The following is a 14,603-nucleotide window of genomic DNA, read 5'->3' as shown; positions in this document are numbered from 1 at the left end:
ATAAATAATTAAGAAAATAATTTAATCTGATTTTTAGAACATAATTCAGAATTATTTATAATATAAATCAATTAATTAAATAATTAATTAATCAATTTATAAAATAAATAAATCTGAGTTTTAAAATAAAATAAAAATTAAAATCCCCAAAACATATGTCAAAAACAATTCCTGACAAAATCAGATTAAACCCGGGTTGCAAATCAGGTTGCAACCGGGTCACCAAGAACATCCCGGGTTGGGGATGAACTCACCGGAAAATTTCCAGATTCTGGTGGGTTTCCCGGACTCCGGCGACTCTGTTCCTAGCCAAACGGACATCGTTTGGTACCGTTTTTGCTCCCAAATCATTCCAAATTACTCCCCCAATCTGTTTCAGGCCATAATCGACCAAAAACATCCCTGCAACAATTTCTCTGATCAAAACCGACTTCAACTCCGGCCATAAACCCATCTTTTGATTCTGTAAACCAAACTCAACGTTCTACAGTGGAAATTAAAGCTATGAACACATACAATCAAAGCCCTAAACTTTCAGGAACCAAAGATTCACAGAAATCATCGAGTTGTGTTTTGAAAATCTGACATAAACCCTAGAAATCGTGAATCACTATACAAACATCGTTCGATCAATTAAACACCATGAATTAACTGTAAATCATCTAACAAAGCTATGTCAATCATCAAAACATCAAAATAACCCTGCAATCAAAAAGTCCTAATTCGAACATAAACCCTAGAATTTGAAAATCAAAAACTACGAATTAAAACGTGAAATTGATGCTAGAAATGGAAAGAACAGATCAAAACCTTCGATTTGGATACTCGAAATGCTTGATTTGGTACTGTAATCTGCTCAGAATCACGGCTTGAATTCTCGACCCGACCCTGTTCTTCCCGACCCGAATTATAGAGAATTTTTGCATTTTTTCTGAATTTTACTGATTTATTAATTGTAATTAATTAATAATTAGGCTATTTATAGTAGTAAAATTAATACTCCTAAATAAAATTAAGGGGCTAATTATACATCAAATAAAAATATTTGACCCTAATTTTTATAATTTTTGAGTATTAAAATTTAATTTATAAATATTTTATATATGCAATATATATGCCAAAATTTCCCAAAAATTGTGAATATTACAAAAATGCAAGGAAATAATATAAATGAAAGTCCTATAATTTTATAAAAATAAAAATGTGATTTTTGTGGGGTTTTTAACACCCAATGGGGCCCGGAAAAATCAATTTTTATAAAACAAGAAAATTTATAAAATATCTAGATGTTCAGAATAATGCGATGGTAAAGGCCGTTTGATGAAAAATAAGGCCCATTATATTATTTGAAATACTGGCTTTAAAATCATGGTTCGGGATGTTAAACGTTTGAAATGAAAGCGATGAATGCAAAATAGAATATCTGAAAAATATCTTAAAAATACAGAAATGACACAGAATGCACATAACACGTAACAATTAGGGTTTGACAGATAATCACACATAAATGGCACATCAACACACCTTATTTATTAAAAATATGATATAATACCAACGTAAATTTCCCAGACGTTACATCCTTCCCCCCTTAATAGGATTCTGTCCTCAGAATCTTCTATGAAAACAAATGAGGATATTTCTCTAACATCTCACTCTCGAGATCCCATGTTGATTCTTCATCCATAGGGTTTCTCCACAACACTCGCACTAGAAATACAGACTTATTTCTCAACACGTTTTCTCGCCGATCTAAAATTTTTACCGACTGTTCTACAAAAGACAAATCAGGTTGGATATCTATCGGTTCATACTCTATTACATGCCTAGAATCAGGATTATATCGCTTAAGCATTGACACGTGAAACTCATTGTGAATATGCTGAATATGAGGCGGTAAGGCTAATTCGTACGCAACTTTTCCCACTTTCTTCAAAATTTCAAACGGTCCGACGTATCGTGGTTTCAATTTACCCTTATTGCCAAATTTGGTCAATCCTTTCCATGGTGATATTTTGAGTAATACGTTTTCTCCTTCTTGATAGTCTATATCCTTCCTTGCTTGGTCTGCATATTTGCGTTGCCTGTTTTGTGCTTCATCGAGTCATTTTCAAATAAGTTCAATCTTTTCTTTAGTCTGTTGGATTAATTCCGGACCCAAAATCTTGCATTCTCCAACTTCAACCCAATGTACTGGTGATCTGCATTTTCTCCTGTATAATGCTTCGTACGGTGGCATTCCAATGCTGGCGTGGTAGCTGTTATTGTAAGAAAATTCCACCAAAGGTAAATGTTCATCCCAACTGCCTTCAAAATCAATCGCACAAACTCGTAGCATATCTTCAATGGTTTGGATAGTTCTTTCACTTTGCCCATCGGTTTGCGGATGATAAGCGGTACTCATGTTTAATTTTGTTCCGAGACACTCTTGAAATTGTCTCCAAAATCTTGAGTTGAAACGAGGATCTCGATCAGACACGATAGATATCGGAACTCCATGTCGCATCACAATTTCCTTGAGATATATGTGCACTAGCTTGTCGAGTGAAATTCTTTCATTAATTGGTAGAAAATGTGCCGACTTCGTGAGTCTATCAATGATTACCCATATCGCATCATGATTTGCCCTAGTCCTCGGTAATCCAACCATAAAATCTATCGCTAGATGTTCCCATTTCCATTCTGGAATGTCTAACTGTTGTAATAATCCGCTCGGACGTTGATATTCCGCTTTGACTCTCTGGCATGTGTAGCATTTACTCACCCATTCTGCTATTTCCTTCTTCATATTCGGCCACCAAAAATTTTCTTTCAGACCGCGATACATTTTTATGCTTCCTGGATGAATGGAATACTTCGAATTGTGTGCATCTCACAATATTTCTTCTTTTAATTCTTCCACGTTAGGAATCCTGATTCTCGATGTAAAGCATAGAATTCCTTCATTATCCTTCTGAGTTATAATCTCTTCTCCCGTTAGGTCGTCATCTTGACTCATCACTTCTTCTTGACAGCGGCGAATCTTCTCTAGCAACTCCGGTTGGAAAGTCATAGTGTAAATAGCTTCTGCAGATTCATTGGGAATACGAATTTCGATTTCCAATTTGTCGAATTCCTTAGCTAATTCTTCACATGAAGTTAACAAATTCAATCTTTCTTTTCTGCTTAGCGCATCTGCCACAACATTTGCTTTTCCTGGATGATAGCTGATCGTAACATCGTAATCTTTAATCAATTCCAGCCATCGACGTTGACGCATGTTCAGTTCCTTTTGCGTGAAGATATATTTCAGACTTTTATGATCTGTGTAGATTTCGCATTTTTCACCGTAGAGATAGTGTCTCCAAAGCTTTAATGCAAATACGATCGCTGCTAATTCCAGGTCATGAGTGGGATATTTCTGTTTATGAGGTTTAAGTTATCTCGAAGCATATGCGATGGCGTTACCGTGCTACATCAATACACATCCTAACCCGCGATACGAAACGTCACTGTAAATGAAAAAATTCCCTTGCTCGTCTGGCAATACCAGTACCGGTGCGGTTACTAACCGATTCTTCAATTCTTGGAAACTTTCTTCACATTTATCATTCCGTACAAACTTTTCACTTTTTCGAGTTAACTTGGTCAACGGCGTTGCTATTTTCGCAAAATCTTTAACAAATCTTCTATAATATCCTGCCAATCCCAAGAAACTTCGAACTTCTATCGGTGTCTTTGGTCTTTCCCAATTTAACACCACTTCAATCTTCGCTGGATCGACTTGGATGCCTTCTCTACTGATGATATGCCCTAGAAATTGTACTTCCTTTAACCAGAATTCACATTTTGAAAATTTCGCATACAGTTGCTCTTTCCTCAGAATTTCCAAAGCTATCCTCAAGTGTTCTGCATGCTCTTCTTCTGTCCTTGAGTAAATCAAGATGTCATCACTAAATACAATCACAAATTTGTCCAAGTATCTCTTGAATACTCTGTACATCAGGTCCATGAATGCTGCTGGCGCATTGGTTAAACCGAATGTCATTACCAGAAACTCGTAATGCCCATATCTCGTACGAAACGCAGTTTTGGGAATATCTTCGGCTTTAATCTTCAATTGATGATAGCCTGATCGCAAATCTATCTTCGAAAACCATGCGGCTCTCTTTAACTGATCAAATAAATCATCGATTCTCGGTAGTGGATACTTGTTCTTGATGGTGAGCTTATTCAACTCCCGATAGTCAATGCATAATCGCATGCTGCCGTCCTTCTTCTTTATAAACAACACCGGTGCACCTCATGGGGATATACTAGATCGTATGATGCCTCAGTCTAGCAGATCTTGCAGTTGCGTTGATAATTCTTTCATCTCGACTGGAGCCATTCGATATGGAGCTTTCGAAACTGGTTCTGTGCCTGGTGCTAAATCAATCGTGAACTCGACTTCTCGATCTGGCGGTAACCCTGGAAGCTCGTCTGGAAAGACGTCCAGAAATTCACACACAACTGGAATGTCTTCTATTTTAGGACTTCCTTTCTCGGTATCTAACACGTAAGGTATGTACACCTCACAACCTTGTTGAAGCAATCGTTTAGTCTGCATCACGGTGAGAAATTTCTTTCGCTGTTTTTCGCCCTTGAATATTACCGTTGCATTTTCCGCAGTTCGCAGTTTGACTTTTTTATTCGCGCAATCTATCTGAGCTTTATAACAAGCTAACCAATCCATTCCCAAAATGACATCGAACCCTCCTAGCTTAAAAGGAATCAGATCTACCGAAAAATGATGTCCGACTATTTCTACATCACACGCAGGACATACTCGATCTACTGGAACTTGGTCGTCATTCGCTAATTTTATAATTAACGTCTCGCCCAACCATTCGATTTCACAATGTAACTTATCAAGAAATTCTTCAGAAATAAATGAACAAGTAGCTCCAGAATCAATTAATACTTTTAAACTTACGGAATTTACCAAAATCGTACCTGCGATCACACTCGGACTCTGCACTGCTTCTTTCATTGTCATGTTGAAAGTCCTTGCTCTGGGTTGATTAGGCGGTGGCGGAGGTAATGCCAATGCTCTTGGAACACTAGCTGCCATAGTTGGTCCTTTGCAATTTCTAGCGATATGCTCTTTCTTTCCACACTGGAAGCAAGTAATTTCCGCTGTTTTTCCCGTTGGACATTCGTTAGAATAATGCCCTTTCTGCTTACATCGGTAACACGTCACATCCTTTTTTGTACATACGCCAGTATGTTTTCGATTACATATCTTACAGTACGGCACTGGAACTCTGACCACTCCCTGCTGACTGGGGGCTTGGAAATGATTACCTGTTTTCTGTGTACCTTGTCATATCCTTTTAAAATTCAAATTTGTCCGGGCTTGAAATCCCGGCTTTCTGCTGGAGCGGTCTTGGAAACTTCCATGTCCTTTGTCTTGCTGAGATCTTTCACTTTGCCCTTCAATAATCAAAGCCTTCTGGACTACAGCGGTATACATTGTCAATTCAAAAACTGCAACTTGGCCACGAATCCATGGTCGTAATCCTTCCTGAAACCTTTAAACTAGCTTCTCTTCAGTATCAACTTGTTCTGGAACAAACCTAGCCAACTCAGTAAATTTGGCTTCATACTCTGCCAAGGACATATTCCCCTGCTTCAGTTCTAAAAACTTAATTTGCATTTGGTTCTTCACATAGCGAGGAAAATGCTTTTCTAAAAACAATTCTTTAAACCTATCCCATGCAATAACCTCTTCACCCTCTAAAGCCTTTTTAGATTCCCACCAATAATTTGCCTCTCCTTTCAACAAGTAACTAGCAAAATCAGTCTTCTGATCCTCACCTATCTTTACTAGTGCAAACGCTTTCTCTATCTCTTTCAAACAGGTGGTAGCTTTAATAGGATCAGTAGACCCTTCAAATTCTGGAGGTTTAACTGACTGAGACTGCTTAAAAGTAACAACAGGTAATGTTGGTGGTAATTGAGGCTCAGGACGAGGTGGCTGCTGTAACATTTGTTATTGTATCTGCTGTTGTTGATGCTGCATCTGCTGCTGCATCATGACCATCTGTTGTTGCATCAGATGGAACATTTGGTTCATGGTTTCATTAGTCTGACCTTCAGAATTGCTGTTAGAGGTCTCAGCTCTAGTCTTTCTTTTTGGTGCCATCTTCTTCTAATAATAAAACAGGTGATATTTCTTTAACAGTTTAATAAACAATTGACAGTATGTAAGAAAACAATTTATATTGTATTATCAACATACTTTATTTAAAGAAAACAGTTGCTGAATATAAAAACTGGAAATATAAGCAGTTAAATAAAATGGTTGTTCTTTTCTCTTTTTTTTAACAGGAATTATAATACGAAAAGCTGTAAAACAATGAAGTGAAAATAAATGATGTAAAACTGTAAAGACTGAAATTTAAATAAAAGAAATTTGAAATGTTCAGTTTATATATATGTGACACCAACCTCATGTGTAACACCCCCAAATCCGGGGTCGGGGATCCGGGTTGTCACGAGTTTCATTTCCCTTAATAACACCCAATCTTAATAAATAATCAACTACTCTGTACTGTGACCCCACAATAAACACACACACCACAAGTTATAGTCTCAGAGATGAATATCCAAAAATAATCACAAGTCGTTTTATTCCACAATTATATGCCAATACACCTTAAAAGGGTTTTTGAATAAATTTACATTTATTTGCCATTATTACAATTGATAAAGATACATAAGTCTGGTACATCAAAAGTTGAAAGCCTAGCCTATTGGTAGTTCCTACCTCAGCTACAGCGACATCAACGTCTATAGGAAACTGCGGAACGTTTCCTAATCGCTTGCGAATCGGGAGCTTGGTCCTGTTCATCTTTTCTATCTGTTGTTGTGTGATGAAAGAAGAAAGCAAGGGTGAGCAGCAAGCCCACCAAAATAATATGTATAATTATTAACAATATGTGAGCCTTCTCATAGTACTCATGAAAGTCTTGGTCAAAAGAAATGAACCAAGTTTGATATCTTAATGCGATGAAGTCGCAAAATATTCCGTATATGTACATATATACTTTTCACAATCTTTGAAATCATCTGACGTGTATAATATACACAGAGTTCCAGTTTATAACTGTATAAAAATATCGTTGCAAGGTGATCTCATATATCTAACCTTGTCTCAACGTTTTTCCAAAAATCTTTGACATGCACAAGATAATCATTTAATAGATATAAGTTTAAAAGATGAAGTTACAAGATACTCCAATATACTTATATCTTTTCCGAATACTACTTGAACTACTACCGTTCAATGAATAAATAGTTCATCCTATAGATTAAGCTACAAGAAAAAACTTGTATAGAATCAATCTTTAAAATATCATCAAAATAAAATGAAGTTATGAGATACTTCATTTGATGCACACATCATTTTGAAAACTTGACCCTGCCAACACTCAACAATCGCCCAACCGTAGCCTTTATATCGAAGTGCTCTGGGTAGTGTTGTAGAAATATCCAATTGGATGATGAACTCATTACGGGAGTTTGCCGCGCCAGGAAGACCACTTACGATGATCAGTCGTAGTAGTACAACCCCGCCATTTTCTACATGTAGAGGAAAACCTGTCGGATTTACTTGTCAACCGAACACTGGACTCCTAGGGAATGGACCGTCTTAGCGGAACTTCCAGACCATTTTGGGCCAATATAATAAGGCTGGGCCGGCGCCACTCGACCACTTACACCACTCCTAGTTCAGATGAAATCCATGACTCTGAAACGTAAAGCTCGTCCCCCCTTTCCCCAAGTAGAAACTTGTTGATACGGCTCTACCAAGAAGTCGTATCTAGTTGGAAAGGAAAACTCACCGATATTTTCCAGGCGATGCCTGTTAATGGATTAACTTGTTCCAAGAATTTTACTTCTCGAGTGTTGGGTAAGTAATCAAAATTCTTTTATCAAGACAGCAACCTTGTTGCGAATATAAAACACACCGCAGAGCCGGATCCCTCAGGTTTTGAGCGAGTATTTAAATCCCCTTCGAAAGGAGGATCTTAAATATAAAAATGAGTTTTGGGATCTGCTTTAACTTTTAAAAATCATTTTGAAGACTCGCAAAACATTTTTAAGAATGTTCGGAGTGATGCTGATTTAATAAAATAAATCAGTCCCAATATATAAAAAATATCTGAATATTATTATTTAAATAATATTCCCATAAAGAATAATCTTTATAAAAATAATTGAAGTAGATGTTGTAAAACTTATACTTGAAATGACTATTAAATAACCAAAGATATACTTATACGAAAGTAATATCTTTATTTGAATAATCAAAAGTAAGTTTGATTACCGACACATTATTCTTTAATAAAATAAAGAATATTAATTAGTAAATAAATCGGAGCCATAAGCCCTCGAATGAATATTCAAAATAATATTCATTAATAAAATAAACAGAGTCATAAACCCTCGAATGAATATTCAAAATAATATTCAATAAATAAAATAAGCGGAGTCATATGTCCTCGAATGAATATTCAAAATAATATTCATTAATAAAATAAAGTTATTGAATAAACCTTATTTGATTCATATTTTTAAAAACTATTCATATATATATATATAAATATATATATATATATATGTTATACTCGGGAGCCTCGACTCCCGGTTTTAGAAAAAGTTCACCTTTTGATCCCCTATACTAAGGGTAAACTCAAATATCGCTTATCTCTAGCATAGGTATTATGCAACTAATAAGCATTTGAACCAACAGATATATAATTCAAGAATATAAAACAGGCATGCATATATACCATATCACATGCTACAATATATCGCAAGAATTTGCTAATAACAAATATGCATTTATCGCAAAATCATGCATATACACATGTTCATCACAACAACAGTTATACGGGTAGAAAACTTGCCTGAGTGCTCCCGGATAGGCTTAAGCTTAGAGTGGGTCCGATAACTATGAACAACAACATAAGTCGGAATTAAACCCCGGTCGCTTAAGAAACTAGAATTTAACCATTTAGAGTCCTAACGTTCGCTTTCGCGCTTAACGATTTACTTAAGTCGCTCGAGTACCCTCGGCTCCACCATTTTTAATAATTTAACCATTAAGGGTTTTAAGGCGATTCTTTTGCGAGTACCTTTCCCACTGCCTAATCCACTTTACATAATTGTTTCTTACCCCAATTAGTCATTTAAGGTCCTTAACCAAGGTTTCAAAGTAAGGAGAGGGGTAATGATTCGTTCGCAAAACGTCTTAAAACGGCCGTTTCTCCTAAACCGTACATCGGAATCAAACGAACTACATATCAAAACGAAGCTCATAACATGAACTATCTAATCATGGAAATGGTCAAAACCTATCAGTGAGTTCACGGGTCCTAATGTTAAGAACAAAAACAGCCTAAAGTAAATCGGATATTACGACGACTATGTTTACGCGATTTCCCAAATTTAAACCATTCCAAAACAACACCAAACTATCACCAATCAATCAATACAACCAAAATCCATCCTCACTACATCATAACAGCCCCAATCAACTCAACATTAACAATTTATACTTATTCTTAAACTTGAATTTAAACTATACTTAAGTCCTTTAACCAAACCATAAGATTTTAACCTTCAATTCACTACCATTCCAACCCAAACTCTAAACCAACAAGCATCAAGCTACTCTTTACCATAACTATCAACATTACCTAATATACAAATTAAAGCTAGGGTTTGGAGATGTTATACCTTGCTTGAAGCTTTTAATCAATGAAAGATCCTTGGAATGCCCTTGGAAGCCTTGATCTATGCTTAAGCTACCTTGAACTTTCATAAAAAATCAAGAAAACCAAAGTTATTTCTTGAAGGTTACTATTCACCATCTTCTTCCTTGATTTATTGGAAGAGATTGTGAAGGAATTAGAAGCTTAAACTTATAGGATATCCATATCTATGTACAAGGAACCTTAGATAATTACCTTGTGATTTAACAATGCTTGGAACTTGATTTTTGATTTATCTTCCTTTGAAAAGAAGAAAAAGCCGAGAGCAATGTTGAAGAAATGAAAAAAAAATTGTGTTTGCTTTGATTTGTTTTGGCTAGCTTGGTTGTTTTGGTTTTGTTTTTGGTTAATTACCTTTCTAACCTTGAACTTTGTGTGGTTTACAATCATCCAACAATTCCTTCCCTTATGTCATGCTTATGTCACCTTGCACATGTCATAATGCTTCCACTTGTCCACACCCTGTGATTTGATGATGTCACAATCCTTGGCTTCTTGTACAAGCTTGTCTCTTGGTCACTTATTTGTTTTACGGTTCGCTTATCTTTCGTTCTCATTTATCGTTTGAGAGATCATATCCGGGATCTTATTACTTGGGTTCCCTTAACTGTCACACCCCCAACTTAAACAGCAAAATAAATATAGCTATTACATCTTTTTAATGAAGAATACACAACCAAAATCCAAGATCTTACAGTTTAGGGTTTGGAACAGCCCAACACTACCTACTATTACATCTGATTACAAATACCGAGTCCTCACACAACTATTATTACTTATTCTACCTGAGCTCGAACATAAGCATCAACATCACAGGTCTTACGGGCAGTCTGCTTGAATCTAACCATAGCTGCTAGCTGTAATATAAGGGTAAAGCAAGAAGTGAGCCAAATGCTCAACAAGTGCTAACAGTACGACACAAAACATAAATTGAGATATACTTTTAAAAATGATAATGGAAAGACATAACCAAAGGTAACGAGAGATAAAAACTATGTGAGATGGCATCATTTTGCTTGCATCAAAACAATTTTAAAATCATGTCTTAATCAAAATCATTTTATGACGCTACGGATTACAGCCGGTGATCAGCCGCGAAGTAATCCCGAACCTCGCTGGGTTCTAAAACATTATTGGGAATCCCTAGGCAACTTTTAAGCCTAATATAAGTGTGGAAAGGACTCGCGTCTCAGTCCAGATCCACTATTCAAGAAAACATTTATCCTCCTTTGGGACTAAAAACCCACATTTTAATCATTTTAAAAACTGATGCCGATTTATGACAAAATCTCTTTTGACTGTAAACATTTTTATCAAGGGATTATAGATCAACTCGAAACACGGGAAACAAGGTACTGAATATCAGAGCCATGATTCACAAAACTATTCTCTATTCAAGTAATTGAATGGTTTTCATATATCAAAGATTGGACAAGAGGATTTAGTGATGCTAATGGATAATATGAAGGGTAATGCCAATTTGGGCTCAAAGCAATGGTTTCTCATCAAGGTTCAAGTGCTGGATCATCAAGAAGGTAAGCTTCATGAATACTAAGGGTGTTAAGGTATGAAGAATGATCTTTAACTCAGGACATATCAGAATTGTCAAGCTTTAGGATAAGAAAGAGGGTATCAATCAATGAGGAATCAAGCTGGTAAGTATCTGACTATCAGAATTCAAAGTAAGGTTCTATAGGGGTTCAAGTATCAGGATGAGATATTAATACTTAGGAAACATCAACATGTTAATCAAGAGGATCCATCAAGTAATATATCAATTCTTCATTTTATCATGGCATTAAACTATCATGAAAGACTTTTGAACTACTTGCAATACGTACTCGAGGGTTCATGGCATCTCTATGTAACTCAAAGATAAACAAAAGATACGCTTGATTTAAATATATCAAATGACTCAGGATAATTGCATCAATATATAAGAACTATTTGTAGTAAATACGAAGGTCAAGTTGAATCACTTGCCTTGAGATAGGCTGGTCTGGTCTGACTGGTAGGAGCAACAACTGGAGCTTCACTCGACTTTTATGGGAAGTTTTCCCTCATCTCAAGATCCTACATAAATAATAATAATCCTCATTATAATATATTCTCACCAAAATAACCTATTTACAACTCGAAATTAAACACGGATGGCACTTAGGCCTATATGCACTTAATTTATATTCACTTTTAAATTATAATTGCACACACATAGCCACATATTCACATATCATATATTAACACCAAATAACACCATATATATCATAATGCCACACTAGGCTTGGATGATCTCGACTCACTACTTAAGTTTCTTGGTCGCTAAACTAGACAAGGTCTTCTAATTTCGGCTTCCTAACTCGATGTGCCTTTCCTAAATTATCCAAAACCTATTAACCCTCACTTGTGCCTTTTGCTCTACTAACCTTATACTATCTTACAACTATGGTGGTCGACCTAATACTCACTTTTAAGTGTTCTAAAACTATGTGATAAGTGATAGTGCTCACTGGTGCAAATTTCAGAATGACAACTATGGTTTCTTGAGTACATTATACACTCTTAAACTACAATTTTTTCTACAAAACTTTTACACAAGACTCTCCTGACCTAAGGGAATCTCACAAACTTGATTTGGCTCAAGGGCCTGGATTGGGCCTTCTTGGGCCTAAGCTAAAAGTCCAAGGTTCCCCTGTTTTTCTGGGCAAAAAATTCCCTGACTTGAATTAACTTGTGATACATGGTTCTAGCTCATATCCTATGAAATATGGTTGGCAAAACTTCTCTTACATACCCTCTAACTAAGGCCCAATTGGGCCTAATGAGGGCCTACCCATGACATGGTCAAATCTCCCTATTTCCAAGTTGCAACAAAACTGTCCCCTGCTGGACAGATTTTGTGATTCTACTTGTGCACCTAACCAAATGACATGCAAACCTCCAACCAACTCCTAAAACCTATTATATACTCCCAATACTAACTTCTGGTAGCTTGGGCCTCAAAGTGCACACCAATGACATGGTCAAAACTCACTCTAAACCTCAGGGTGCTATACTGATTTTTCTGCAGAAACTATAACTCTCATTTTCCAAGGTTTTGACTTGACAAACCCAACTAACAACAACTAAATACTTAAACCAAGACTTATACATGGTATTCTAATGAACTAACTCCCTTTTTCTCAAAATAACCTTGGTGAGATCATCCTTACCTAAGGTACAATTATGGCAAAACAAAAGAGACTACACTTCACAAATCACAAATCTTCATACTTTTGAAACAACAAGATATATATTTTTATAAAAGATAACCATAAATTATTACCATGCAATAAGAAGCATAAATCAATATTAACACATTATTCCTACTGAAATTAAGGCTCACTAATAAAATCTTTCCAAATGATCAAAATCTTACAACATTCTAAGAGAAATCCACATGCATGCATGCCTTCGGGTTTTTCAAACCAAAACAATACATTTTCTACATATGTTCTATCATAACATTGACATGAAAGCCTAGCATAAGGTATACCTAGATGATCACTTAGCATGCAAAGAGTTTTATCAAGACTTCACTAAGATTTTTCATGTTATCATCACAAAAACACACAAAGTGGAACATGACAACCAAAACACCATCCATTCGGCTCCTATCAAGTCATGGCCGAATGGATTAGGGTGAAAAAAAAAATTGCATGAGTATAGCATACTTATGTCTAGCCATTCTCAACCCTTTGCTACTATAACTCATGGTGAAAGCCTTGAATTCACAAGAAACAAGGATATTCACTAGGAGTTTTAACAAAACACCACCATGCAAGGTCAACACATAAGTTTTTCTACTCTACACTCTTAAGATATACAAGAACAACATGTAGGGAGTAGGATTACTTGATAATAGGATGATTATTTGAGTGAGAAATGAAGAAAGAAGGGGATGGGGGCTCGGTTTTTGGGAATTGCCGAGAGGGGAGGGGGAAAAACCGAGAGGAGGGGGAGGAAAGGAGGAGTGTGGAAATGGTGGGGTGAATGTGGAGTAATAATCATGTTAGTTTGGTTTTTATTTGGCCAAAAGTGAGTGGATTTGAGATTTTACAAGAGTAACCTTCCAATATAGTTAGGTAGATTTGCATGCAAGGGTAAAGGGGTAATTTGGTTAGTAGAATGAAAGTGAGTGGGGTTGGAAATGTCTTCCTTGCCCCTAAGTTGAATTGGAAGAGTATTTGCATGCAAGGGTAGCCACGTAATTTGCTAATTATAACAAATAAAATTTATAAAGATTTATTTTTATAAAATAAAATACAAGTTCAAAAATTATAAAATTTATATCATAAAATAACTTGGATTTTTAGAGACTTTATAAAATCATTTTCAAAATTTGTGAACAAAATACCTTTTAAAAGAAAATTTTTCCAAAGCTTAGAATATTCCTTATAAATCAAAAATATATAAATTAAATAACTCTTGCTTTGAAAAATCATATACTACACAAAGCAAATTTATAATACAGAAATTTTCACTCACACTAGCGTACAATCATTGAATATATTTTTTTTATTTGATTTTAATATTATACCCAATCCACAAATAATATTACATAAAATGACGGTCGTAACATCCTCTCCCCCTTAAGGGATTCTGTCCCCAGAATCTAAGAGAAAAGATGAGGATGCCGGGAACGCATATCAGACTCTAACTCCCAAGTCGACTCTTCGACCTTAGGGTTCCTCCAAAGTACTTTTACTAACTTTACTGATTTATTTCTAAGACTCTTTACTTGCCAGTCGAGTATTTTAACCGGTT

This window comes from Apium graveolens, chromosome 11 (assembly GCF_009905375.1).
Source record: "Apium graveolens cultivar Ventura chromosome 11, ASM990537v1, whole genome shotgun sequence".
Lineage (NCBI taxonomy): Eukaryota > Viridiplantae > Streptophyta > Magnoliopsida > Apiales > Apiaceae > Apium > Apium graveolens.
Note: the sequence above shows the minus strand (reverse complement) of the source record.